We start from the raw sequence: 12825 nt of genomic DNA on the forward strand, positions 1-12825 counted from the left end.
ACATAATATGGCCTGGGGGTTTTAGAGCTTCAAATTGCAAGTGTTTGAGATACAGTTGCCACATTTTGGTCCTAGCAGATGTAAACAAGTCTTTCAATTTTCCATGTCTCAGACGCTGGGAGACTTTTAGCCTCCCAGAAAAATACAATTACTGCTTTGTGCGACATTCGAGCATACAACTTACATGAGAGCAGTGCTCTAGCATTTGAGATAGCTGCTAACACTTACATTTTTAAACACTAAGTAGATTAAGCAAAGATTATATCACTCCACCATCAAGCTATGAACTTGCTTTATATGTTCCTTCCAGCAATTGGGCTAGCTGAGACAGGTAACTGGGTGGGTGGGTGGACAGCCTGAATTATGAGTATATTCGTTTGTGCAGGAAATTGCACTTTGAAACCTAGAAACAAAAGAGAATCAGAGATAAATTGTCCTAAATCTGGAGGTAAGAGATGGAAAATAGTAATTCCATTGTATGAAGTGTCAAACATGAAGTTGGATGAAGTCTTTGTCTGTGGCAGAGCAGTTGCCTGGAGAAGTTCCAAGGATATTGTCTTAATGCATATGCATGTTAAACTGTACCCTAATTATAAGAGTTTGTTAGACCTTAGATATTAATATTATTAAGGCCCCACTGATACTGCTAAATTATTGCATTTATTATAAATCTGGTTGGAGGCTGCTCAGAACCAAAAATTTCATCAGTAAGTCTTGAATCTGTAACTTTACAGTAAGAGTATATCTTACAGAAAACCACACTTCAGTTGCTTTCAAGCCACCCAGATGTTCGCTGTTTGAGGTACTTGAACACAATCATAGCCAGATTTGAAGGATGGAAACTAAGAAGTATAGCCCACTAATGTTCAATATAATCTTCTTCATTTGGCATTTATTTACATGAAGTGTTGAAAGTGTCAAGTTATACATGCATAAATAAAATATTTTTTTTCTCTCTTAATATAAATATGCATGTGGGGTATGCTTTGTATGTAAACATACTTTTTTCCCTGCGTTCTCTCATTTTATGCAGCAATATGTCAAGCATATGGGAAATACTTCTTTTAACTGGAAAAAGCCATTTCAAAATGCTAGATTAGAACCCCAGGGGAGACTTTTCCCACAAATTGCAATATCAAGAAAGTTAAATTTTGGTATTCATCCTCCTATTCAAGTATACTGCCATAAATTGACTGTGTTATTTCTGTTGGTTTTTTTTTTGTTTGTTTGGCTGGAGTTTTTCCTCCTTTGGTGTTGAAACTCAAACCACTTATTTTATAACACAGGAGTGAACATGGGAGTGGGGGGAGGGAGATGAGGAAGGTTTCTGGCAGTAGGGCCACAGGTAGTTACTCAGCTGGGGAGACACCTGAAGGTGTCGACCAAGATATGCCAGGCTGCTCTTGGGCATGGTTTTAGGCCTGGTAAGTTATATCTGCACCATGCTATCTGTCACTCATTAATCCCATCCACACAGCAAGGGGTCTTCTAGTGCCAAGATTGTCTTGTTTCTAGCTGACACCTATGAAGACACATTCAACCAGCCAGCTTCTGCCAAGAAGCAGGAAAAAGAGTGACCAGACATTATGGCCCCTAACCATTAAAATAAATTGGTTCTTAATGAATTATTCTCCTTCAGCTGAAGCAAATGACTTTCTCCCATGAGGTGGCTTTAAGCAGTGAGCAGGAAGGAGGTGGAGGTGTATTTTTTTGCTGGGACTCCAGTATCACTCCTAAGGAATTCGGGATCTCCGGCTGTTTGTCTGCCAAGCCCTCCAGAGATCCTGATTTGTGTTTTTGTTTGGGACGTGTGGGTGTCTCCAGAGAGGAGGTGTAAAACACAGACAGTGTCTTTGTGGATCAGGTGTGCAACACACAGCAAGTCTCGTCATGACTAGCGAGGGTTGCTAATTACAGCTATATTTGTCTTTTGGGCATATTCGTTAATAGCTGGTAAGACTATACATGTAAGATGACAGGAAAAGGAAGACTGTTTTCCCAGTGGCAACCACAGCAAGAAATGCTGGAGACTCCCCGTCTCTGCTACTTTCCTGTAGATGCAAGGCAGAGAGTTGGGAAACAGAAAAAAAGAGATGACTGGGACCCTATTATTCAAATATTTCTCCTCTCAGACCAAAAATCCTTCCATACAGTCCTTGTGGTTTCCTATCAAGAACTGGTAGATACAAATAAATAAGTAAGTAAATCATTAAATAAGTAAACCACCATGTAGAAAATGCTCAGTTCATGCTGTCTAAACAAGAAAAAGCATCATTCATTGTTGTTAGCCTTTGAATTTGACAATTTATTTGGATTATTAGGTAGCACTGTCATGATTTATTTACAGCATCGATGATTATAGTCAGAGTAAATACACGAAATGTGCAAACAATGAGGTTATCAGAGCTGGTGGACTAAACTAAAGCTCACAGCTTTCAAAGAAGAACCTTACATGTTCTAATTCTCAGGCTTCAGTAAGTAGTACAGTGGAAAAATAATTTCCTATCATAGACTTTTTTGTTTTTTAAAATACAGTTGAAAAAATGAGGAAAACAAACACATGGATTGAGGCACAGAAATGTTTCTCATGTAGACAGATGAGGATTTTTTCATACCTCTGTATTTCTTTAGTTTCATCATTGACGTGGATATACTTCAGTGACAGAAAACAACTTTGTGAGAGGGAAAGGCACAACCACTGTCTCAAACAACTTTGCCAGTTCTCATAGGCTTACACACATATTTTTCTGGGTCTTCCTAAGCAGTAGTTTGATTATCAGGTCTGTAGCTAGGAATGTAATCCCTAAGTAGCTGGCAAACTGGTATCAATCATCAATCCCCCTCCAAGACCCCAGCTAAAACCAGCAGAATGCGAGACAAAGGCTTTCATGTAAATAATGGTGGGCACATTTCATGTCCTTCACATGGCCATCAGCAAACCCAGCACTTGCCCTGAGTTCCCAGGGTTTATGGGAGAAACCTGACAAGCCACCTTTTCCACAGATTATCACAGGTTTTTGCATGAGCTCAGTAGATAATGTCTGTATGCTCCCAACGGCACTAAATCCTTCTTAACTGAGATAAGCATATAATCCTCACTGCAGGGCCTCACAGGCTTCAGAGTTCAGCAGCAGAGTTCAGTCTGGCTCCAGACTTCTGAAAAAAGATGCAGTCTGAGTTTTGCTTTTAGGAGGGAAGGCCATCACTGAATGACAATGATGGCACTGCATGCTCAGGGACAGAATAAATTCAGTGAATTAAAAGTAAATGGAAACACAGAGATGATGGAAGAAAACTATTTTGCAGCCTTAATTACAGTTTGCATTGTTGTACAGAACATTAATACATTCGTAGGACAACACCAACTATACTGTTTTCCACTGTTTCTTTATCACTTTGACCTTGCAAATACCTAAAGAATTTCTTCAGAGAGGTGTAAAAAGTGCTAAAATGATACAACTCTATTCTCCCTTTTTACCTGAAACATCAAAAGGCAGTGAGAACAGCCCAAGCTACACATAAAACTTTAATTGCCCTGCGATCTGGAAACCCTGCCAGAAAAATAACTGATTGATTGGGCACAGAAACAAGACTTTTTCCAGTGGGAACAGTATTGACAAGAGGAGACAAAAGATTCTTTAATTTGTTAATGGGTGCACTGTGTGTGGAGGACCTGGGGACAATCAAACCTAATGAAAAGCCATCCATCTCCTACAGACTTGCTTCTTTGGAAAATACTGGAAGTTGATATTTGAACCTGTTTTTTCACCTTACATAAAGGCACGTATTAGCTCTCAGGTAGGCAGCCCATCAACTTTATGTAAAGCTCTTTGGGGGAAGAAGAGGCTGCCATGCAGGAACAAAGCAAAAGCAGGAAAGAAGAAAAGGCTTTTCTAATACATTTTGCAGACTGACATACATTTCTGCTGAAAGTGGGCATTAAGAAGGTCTGAGAGGACCCTGGGGTTTCCCACAATGCACACACTGTTGGCTGGCATGGCCCTGATTCAGCCTCTCCCCTGGGCTGACATTGGGTTTACCTGCCAGCAGCAACCCTTCCAAACCTCACCCTTCTGGGCTGGGACTGCTGGAGGAACACTGTGGTCTCCATTCCTGCTCCAAAGTCCTCTCAGGACACATGGCTCATAGGCAGCTCCTGACTGTGCTGCCCCAAGCCACTCGGGGAGGTGAGAGGGGAGTGAGCATAGGATGGATTTTTTTGTGCAGGAAAATGGTAATTAATTAATCTTGCAACTTGCCACCATAACACATCCACATCAGTGATGTGCATGCTAGACAGACTGGTGTTTTGGTGGGAAGTGATACTGTAGGGAAAAGGCACTCATGACCTCCTGCCATGGAGGCTACTGCAATTGGTGCTGCTTTATACAAACGAGAAAATACTAAGGCAAAAATGTGAGCAGGGATTTGCATCTCTCCCAGCCAAAAGGCAGCCCTGATCTTAGGAGAAGTTACATAGGCTCTTTTGATTTCTTATTGGTGTTCCACTATAAATAAAGTTTAAAAAAATTTTAAAAATCTGTGATGTGTCCTGCTTCATAATTAAGAAAAAAACTCCAGAAATCTTATATTTCTGATATATATATATATACACATATATATGTATATATGTATATAATAGGGGAAAAATCTTGAATGCTTTGGCCAGTCCCCAGAAGGATTATCCTTGGAGGTGGCTTGCTTTCCAACTCTTCTTGTTTTTCTAAAGTTATTTCCATGTAGACTTTCTGATTTTTTTCAGCTCCTCCTAATGTCTGCCAGAAAGTGCTACAACGGTTATATGATTCCTTCTGGTTTCCTTGCTTAGATATTTGTTTTTGGAGGGCTTGGGCTTTTCTTTTGAGAAGCATTGGCAAAGGTGGTGGTGCTGGGGGCACGTTAGGGCTGCACCCCATGCTCCCCAGCAGATCTGCTCCACCACCCAGGTGAGCTCACCCTGCTGCCAGCTCACAGCTGCCAGAGGGCATCTGAGTTTTCCATGGAAATAGTGGGAAGATGGATCTTACATCACCATGAAAAATTGCAAGTGAACGTGCTAGACTTCCCAGCCTAATACTTCTAAGATGAGAATTAATGAGCAGCAACAGTCACTCACTGTCTGACGGACTCAGTGCCACACCTGCTCAGTGCTTTCTCCATCACCATTTCCTAAGAAGTTTCCCCATCTACTCCTACCCAAGGGACAGGAAATGTTTTTTTGGAATTTTGCTTCCAGGGACAAGGTAAAACTGCTGATATGGAAACAATTTAGATTCAGAAGCTCTCCTGAGACAAGTACTGCTTTCCATTTGGAGCAGAAAATTAAAAGCTTATTAGGAAAATACAAACTACCAAAGCAATGATAGTGCTTTTTAACACCTTTCCCTTTTTGCTGTGCTTTACTCTTCTAAATGATAAGTAACACAGCAAGAACAGCCTGAGTCTTATTTCTCATTATCAAGACCAATAAGAATTTGAGTTCACATTTTGCTTCCAGTTCTCAGGGTGTGTTCCTGGGAGCTGCTGATTACCTTCAAGGATTATAATATTTGGGAAGCAGACGATTTTTAGCACAGTGCAGACACTGTCTTTCTTTAAATACAATAATGGTTGATTATTGCATTTATTATTGTATTACTATTGTATTATTATTTAAATACAATAACGGTTGAAATTTAGAAATAAGAAGGAACTTATCTGCAGGGGAAATCCTGCAGTGACCATTGACAAAATTTATTGAAATTGTAAATAGAATAAAAGTCCCCTGGTGACCATTCAACAAATAATGTCTGTTCTTAGCTCTACAGTACATTTGCATTTCTGAACTAAAAGCCAAATATTGTTAGAGAGGTCAACACACAGTTCTGGTTTTTCAATGGTTTACATGAAAACATCTTAATTGCTGCATCTGACAGGCACAGAGAATAGCAGCTGGGGTGCAGTGGGAGGGAGATGCAGCAGAGCATGGTGGTGCCTCTGGAGGTACTGCATGGGGCAGGATGTTATCCTGGCCATGAATTCTCCTTCCTTGTACAAGTGCATTAAACAATGGTGCAGCAGTTCCACTGTCTGGCTAAGGTAATGGAGGCAGGATTATGTCGTGGCCATGTATACTTTGGTACTTGATGTTAGAGTCCCAGAAAAGGCTCTTGTTTGTCAACGGGCCTCTGTCTTACAGACAAAGGGACACATACGCTGCCAAGAAACATTAAGTTTTTTATTATTCTACTTTTTACATAACTGCGTTTGAAGGGGACTTATTATTTTTGTAAACTAAAGGCTGGCTGCGTTTAAATTCAAAACTACATCCCAAGCTGCCTGGGCCACCATTGTTGGGAAGAGCAGGGAGAGGGAGCGGAGGGAGGGGAAGCTCTCCGCTGGGAGCAGGGGCCACACAGCGAGCAGGCGCCGTGCCGGGTGCCCAAGGGGAGAGGAGGCTGCAGGGCACAGCACAGCCCTGCAGCACCCGCCAGGGCCCCGGGCAGGGCTTGGAGTAAGTCCCCATGTGCCCTATCCACCCACCCATCTCATGGGCACGCCTGCCCCTGGGGCTTCAGTGGCCCAGAGGCCAAAACACAGCTCCCAGTCCCAGTGCTGGGCACAGGAACACGCCTAAGCAACCAAATCCCCCATATCTGTGGGCACTGGCGAGCTACAGCCTGCTGAGGCTGCTGTTTATGCCAAGCACCACGTGTAGAGGCAAGAGAAGGAACAACCACCACCTTGGCTAAGAAGAGCTGAAGTTCCAGCCCATCACACGGACATGCCTACAGGAATTGTGTGTTTACAGGCATGGTGTGTACACAAACACATCTATTTATACACACATGCCTTCAGAGAGGCTGACTGTCCTTCACATCTCTGTTCAGCCAGGATGTCCCAAAGCTCCAGGAATGTCCTGGTGCAGTGGAATCTCTGAGGTCAATATGCTTGGTAGGGTTGCAATTACAAAGTATGCTGCCTCCATTCCTAGAGAAGGAGGGAGAAATGGGTTTCTCTGTTGGAATACTTTCTCTTTCGAGTTGATAATCATAAAATCTCTTCATAATTTCTCTGAGGCCCTCATTTCTTTTTTAATGAAGGTGTTTACATTCCTAATTAAGGAGTGCATTAAGCCTAGCGGTACCTTATCTGATAAACCCATTAGTAGGCTATGTCAAGCTGAGCCTTTCAAGGTAGCAAGCTAGCCTTAAAAACTGGTTATCCTCTGGGCTGAAATATGCAAACCAAAAGCTCACAATTAACTTGGGTTAATTACAAAATACCAGAAATGTAATAATATATTTAAAAATACAACACAGGTGCTAGTGACTTTTTTTTTGTTTTCTCCTCCCCTTCTCCTTTTTCCTCCTCTCAGCAGGAGTTTACAGCTTGTCACTTTGTTCCCAGGTAACAACCCCCCATGCTCCACAGGTGCTAACCACCTTTTTCTCTCATGTGGAGGGATTTATTAGCATAACAAGATTGATCCAAGAATTCTTGCTTCTGCCTTGCAGTTAGCATGGATTTTACTGGTGCTTTCTGGATCTGGATGAATGAACTAGGCTTGAAATGTTTATTTTTTCTAGGTCTGTCAGTTGGTCTAATAAATGGCATCACATATCTCTCCAGGCCTAATCTACAGACACCACCATGGCAGACTCAGGAAAACTTTGAGACACACCTTGCCACACGAGGTGTCAGCTTGTGGAAGTAACCATTTGACTTCCTTCCTATGAAGCAGCAGCCTTGTGACTGCACCCTGCCTGTTTGGGAACAGCTATTGCTTTCCAGCACGGCACACTCAGCCACTTGTCACTGCAACTTGCAGCCCAATACACTCACTTTAATAAGGCAGGAGTCTTCAGTTCAGTGATTGCTCTTTTGATGTGACCTGTAGGACCTTTCTCATGTTCTTTATACGTATGAGTGTCAAATGTTTGATCAAAGTCCAAGGATTCCATGGTACCCTCGTTATTAGGAATTAAAGCTTCCTGTCAAGGAGAACTTAGAAGCTAAGTACTACCTACCAAGGACATATTGCACATTTAATTTGTGCAATATCTCTACTTGATTTTACAGGAGAGGGAATAGGCTATGAGCACTCATCTTGAAAGAAGGGGCCAGTGGTGTCCAGGGGCTGCTTACTGCAGGTAGCTGAGCAAGCCTCCTGTCAGCATGGCTGCCTTAGGGCAGGTGTGGGTCTGCCTTCCATAGGTCCCACTGGTGCCTCAACCTGTGGCCTGGGAACTGAGGTAACTGGAAACCATTGCACTTGCTGCAGGCCACCCTGCAATATGTGAAGACCAAGCTTTGCCACCTGCTGACAGCAAGAATTCCAGAAAGCACAGGCAAAATGGGGAGTTCAGGCTGGCAAACTAATGACCTGGAAGGCAAGCCTATGTGGTGTTCAGAAAATATATCTGCAGAAAGGAAGCCATATCCTGCTGCTAGTGCTGTGCCAGGTGATGCTTTTCCCCTGTGCACTACCAGGTGTCTGTGACTCCTTTCCCTGGTCACCTGGGGAGAGCTGCTGACTGCCTCTGGCTTGGGTACTGCTAACTCTAGCCTACATGTTCTCTTCAAATATACTGTGTCTCAAACCAGATTTATATTTCTTCTTCTCCCCACTCCATTAATTGGTCATTTAGCTGATTCAAATGCCTTTTACAGTGCTACAACTCAACTAAGCCGCTGAGAAGGAAAGATATTTTTATCACTCATAGGCATATCTACTGCCTCATCCCATTCCAGTGGCACAGGCACAGGAAAACATGGAGATGTAGTTTCAAAAGCACTACCCTGTCCTGACACAGAGGTGATGTGACGGAAATATGGCAGAGCACTGTGGAAAAAATGAAGAGAGTGACACCAGAGAATAATTGACACAACAGTAAGTGTCATAGTCTTATGGTCTTGATTTTTATCATCTAGATGTTTAGTTGCATGTTTAAAAAGTTATAGTCATGTGAAGCTGCTTTTTGATAAGAGTCTTTGGACATGCCATGAGTCTGACTGTAATTGTGAACCTAACCTCAGGTTTTATAATATTCTGTGTTGATGTAGGAGAAATTAAATTATAATAGGAAAGGGACCTCTGTAGAGCAGTGACAGTTTTGAGATGTATGGAAGACAAGGAGCCAGTGGGAGTATTTAAAGTTATCTCCAGAAACATCCAGTACGATCAAATAAATATGCTCTTTTCTGTTACCTACCAGAAAGTGACACGTTTTTCTACCAGATGATGAGGGATGTTGTAGTGAATAAATACAGGTCCTGACAGCTGCTTTAATAGTTATGTGTAACACCTCATTGGCCTCAAGACATTTTAGACTTGGCTATTCTCTAAAAATGAGAACTTCCTATAGCTCCTCTTAGAATCTTGGGAATGTGAGGCATCACACATTGTCTGTGAAGCATCACAAACAGCTGAAGACCTTCTGCTCCCTCTAACTGCAGTGCTTGCTGAGAAAGGAGATATATAGGGACAGCACTAATCTGCAAATTTAAAATCCGATGTGAACCATCCTCCCCATAAAACACATTTGAGTAGATTTAATACTGCCCCACCAATGGTTAATTTAATGTTTTGATTTACCATATGTCCTCTGAGTGCTCTCTTTACTCACTTCATTAGTGCAAGTTGGCAAAGCTCAATCTGAACAGGATTCCGACTCCACTGGGGGGCACTGCATTAGCACATATATTGATAATGCACTCACCTACTTCTGAGAAAGCAAGATTTCCAGAGAAATGTTTAACTACAGTGAGACATTCTGCTCAATCGAACAAATATGCACGGATATCTCTCCTATATGTACTGTTAGATTACTGACTTGCTAGCTAAACAACCAATGCTAACTTGAGGATGAAACCAAGTGTGAGTACAGAGATAGTTTAAACTATTTATTGGCACCAGGATCAACAGATTCTAAATTAGCTACAAAGCTGCAGGGAATCCTGAAATGTGAAATCAGTTTGGTGTGGGATTTTTATTTTTATTTTTTTTAATTCTTAGCCCCTCAGGAGATTTGAGATGGTTTGATGTTCATCTGGAGACTTGTCAAAATTCCATAGAAACCTAATAGCCTGCCAACATGGGTGGTTGCTGCTTGGAGGCATTTTGACATGGCAAAAGTCCTGTCTGCACGCTGCAAACCTGTATCTGTCAAAGGCTGCCTGGAACGGCATGAAAACAGGAGCTGTGCGGTGTCAGAACACCGTGTGCAGGATTGCAGGGGTAATGTATGCACATCCCAAACTGTGGGAGGAATCCATCTGGCCCTTAATTATTCTGAGCTCTGCCTAGGAGTTAAACCCCACGGGGTGCTGCCACACCTCTGCACCAGGGTTTGGGTGGGACGGTGCTCTCTGGTTAGAAGAGAAATGAAGACCAGAGGGCAGCTGGGGAGGAGGGATGGAGCTGGGCACAAGCAGAAACCAGGGCAAAAGTCTTGGCAAAAGTCTCGGCATGGGGTGCTGCTGTCCAGGCCTGGAGCCTGCACTGGAGAGAGGGCACCAGGGGTGGAAACAGAAATGGGAAATGTGACATAACTGGAAGGCAGCAGAGCCAAGCACAGGCTGCAGTGTCCCTTTGGTGGGGTCCTGCCTGCTGGCTGCTCCATGGCCTGGTGGAGTCTGGGTTCCATGACTCTGGAAAATGGAATGGGGCCTCCAGGTCTGGAGGCAATCAGAGTGCATTGAGACTCCAGGCTTGGAAGCAAGCACAGCCTGATGGAATGGACTGGGTTGCTGAGGCTTCACAAAGCAGAACTGGAGCTGAGCAGTGGGAAGGGAAGAGGATGAGCCTTAAACCAGTCTTGGGATGAGGCTCAAGCTCTTACTTGCAGGCATGGGAAAAGACAGCTTGACAGAAAGCTGGGATGTCTGCCCCATGGCAGCACAAGAGACCTGCTCACATTTCCCCAGCAGAGCTCTGCTGTGCTGTGCCAAGTGCCTAGGGATGGTGACAAGAATTAGAGCGATTAATGAGTCAGTAGGACAAAACTTAGTTACACACCAACCTGAAGGAAGACATGTAGGTATTCTGGCCTGAACCCCGGGGCTGGAAATTGAGGGATACACATACACAGAGCAACTACCATAGGTGAAACACAGGAATTACATGGCAGGAGAGAAGGCACTTGGGCAGGTCCTGCCTTTCTGAGTGTGTGTGTATATATATATATATATGTATATATACTGCCCAGAGCAGTATATGTGGAGGAACCAGTTAGCTCAGAGGAGCCTGAGCTAGCAGGTGACTGTCCAGGACATGTCCCTGGGAGAGACATGGGCTTCGTGTAACTCAATCACCCTCTCCCTGGGGCCTTAACAGGCTCTACTGGGGTCTTCATAATGGTTTTGCAGTTGCACAGCTGAGGGAGATGGGTGCTTCCCTGAGTCTTGTTTCAGACAGTAGAGAAATGTAACAAACCCATCCCGCACTACAAAAAGCACATTGAGGTGCTGAAATGTGCCCAAAGAAGGGCAAGGAAGCAGGTAAAGGATCTGGAGCACAAGTCTGATGAGGAGCAGCGGAGGGAACTGAGGGTGTTTAGCCTGGAGGAGGCTGAGATCTCATGAGTCTACAACCACCTGAAAGGAAACTGTAGCCATTTGGAGGTCTAGCTCTTCTCCCAAGTGATAAGCAGTAGAAGAAGAAATGGTCTCATGTTGCACTCAGGAACGTTTAGATTGTATATTATGAATTTTAAAAAATTCACTGAAAGAGTGGTCAAACGTTGGAGCAGGCTGTCCAGGGAAGTCACAATCCCTTGAAGTGTTAAAAATCATGTGGATACAGCAGCTGGGGACATGGTTTAGTGGTGGACTTGGCAGTGCTGGGTTAATGGTTGGGCTCAATGTTCTTAGAGGTATTTTCCAACCATAAAGATTGCACCAAGACTATTCCTGTGTTGGATGACTTGCACTAATCCCAGTCACTGTTCTTGTTCCCCTTTGGGTATATTTGAACAGGTTTCAGAGCAGAGCAGGGCAGAAGTGTTAGAGCTATTTAGGATCCCTCTAGGCTAGGAAGAGGCAGAACTTGCTGGAAGTTTGTGCTTACTCATCAGTCCCAGGATTTTGGAGGAGGAGGTTCTCACTGGGCTTTGTGAGTTTTGTTTTGTTTTGCTTTGCTTTGTTTTTTTTCAAGGCTGGACATGCCACGAAGGGCTTTGTCTGAGAGTCTTGCAGCCAAGAACTCAGATTTACGTCACCACAGGCTGGTGGATCACACTTGGACTTCAGAAGGAAGAGAGGAGGGGCGGAGGAGGCACTCAGAGAAATGGCCTGAGTAGGTCCCACACAGTTGCTAAGCTGTAGAATGGCTATGGCAGGGTGAAGGGTGAAGTTGGATGTGCTGGGCTCTGGGTGGGAGAGATGGGCTGTTGGGAAGCAGAGCAGGTCCCTGGCAGAGGAGAAATGCTACATGTCTGGCTGGAGGTGTGTCACTCCTCTCAGCTTGTGGATAGCACAGCAGTGCAAGGCACACAGCAGAGCTGGCTAAAACTAGCTAAGATAATTCTAAGAAGATTAAAAATAATTTTGGCAATTAATGGATAATTCATATTTATCAGGATTATAAGAAAGAAAAAGAATAGCTTACAGCTGAAATTTAAGTGCTTTTTTTACTGTCCTGGCACTTAAGAATTCACTGTAATTGCAGCAATGAGAGGCTGAAGGTCTCCTTGAATTACAGTTGCCTGCAATTCAGAAGATACTGCAAACACTTCTTGAGTTCTCATGGATCTTTATTGGAAAACTTGGACCATAGAGGCTTACTGCTGTGGATATTGCATCTCCATCTTACGGCCTTCATGCAGTTTATTACTAAACATGGAA

The 12825-nt window shown here is 43.4% G+C and overlaps 1 protein-coding gene across 1 annotated transcript in view; it reads right to left on the reverse strand.

Moving 5' to 3' along the window:
* Nucleotides 1-12825, reverse strand: part of EDAR (ectodysplasin A receptor) — a 62482-nt gene that overhangs the window by 28418 nt on the left and 21239 nt on the right. The gene's annotated exons all lie outside the window — the stretch shown is intronic.

The sequence above is a fragment of the Sturnus vulgaris genome, chromosome 2 (assembly GCF_052056855.1).
Source record: "Sturnus vulgaris isolate bStuVul1 chromosome 2, bStuVul1.hap1, whole genome shotgun sequence".
In the NCBI taxonomy this organism is placed as follows: domain Eukaryota; kingdom Metazoa; phylum Chordata; class Aves; order Passeriformes; family Sturnidae; genus Sturnus; species Sturnus vulgaris.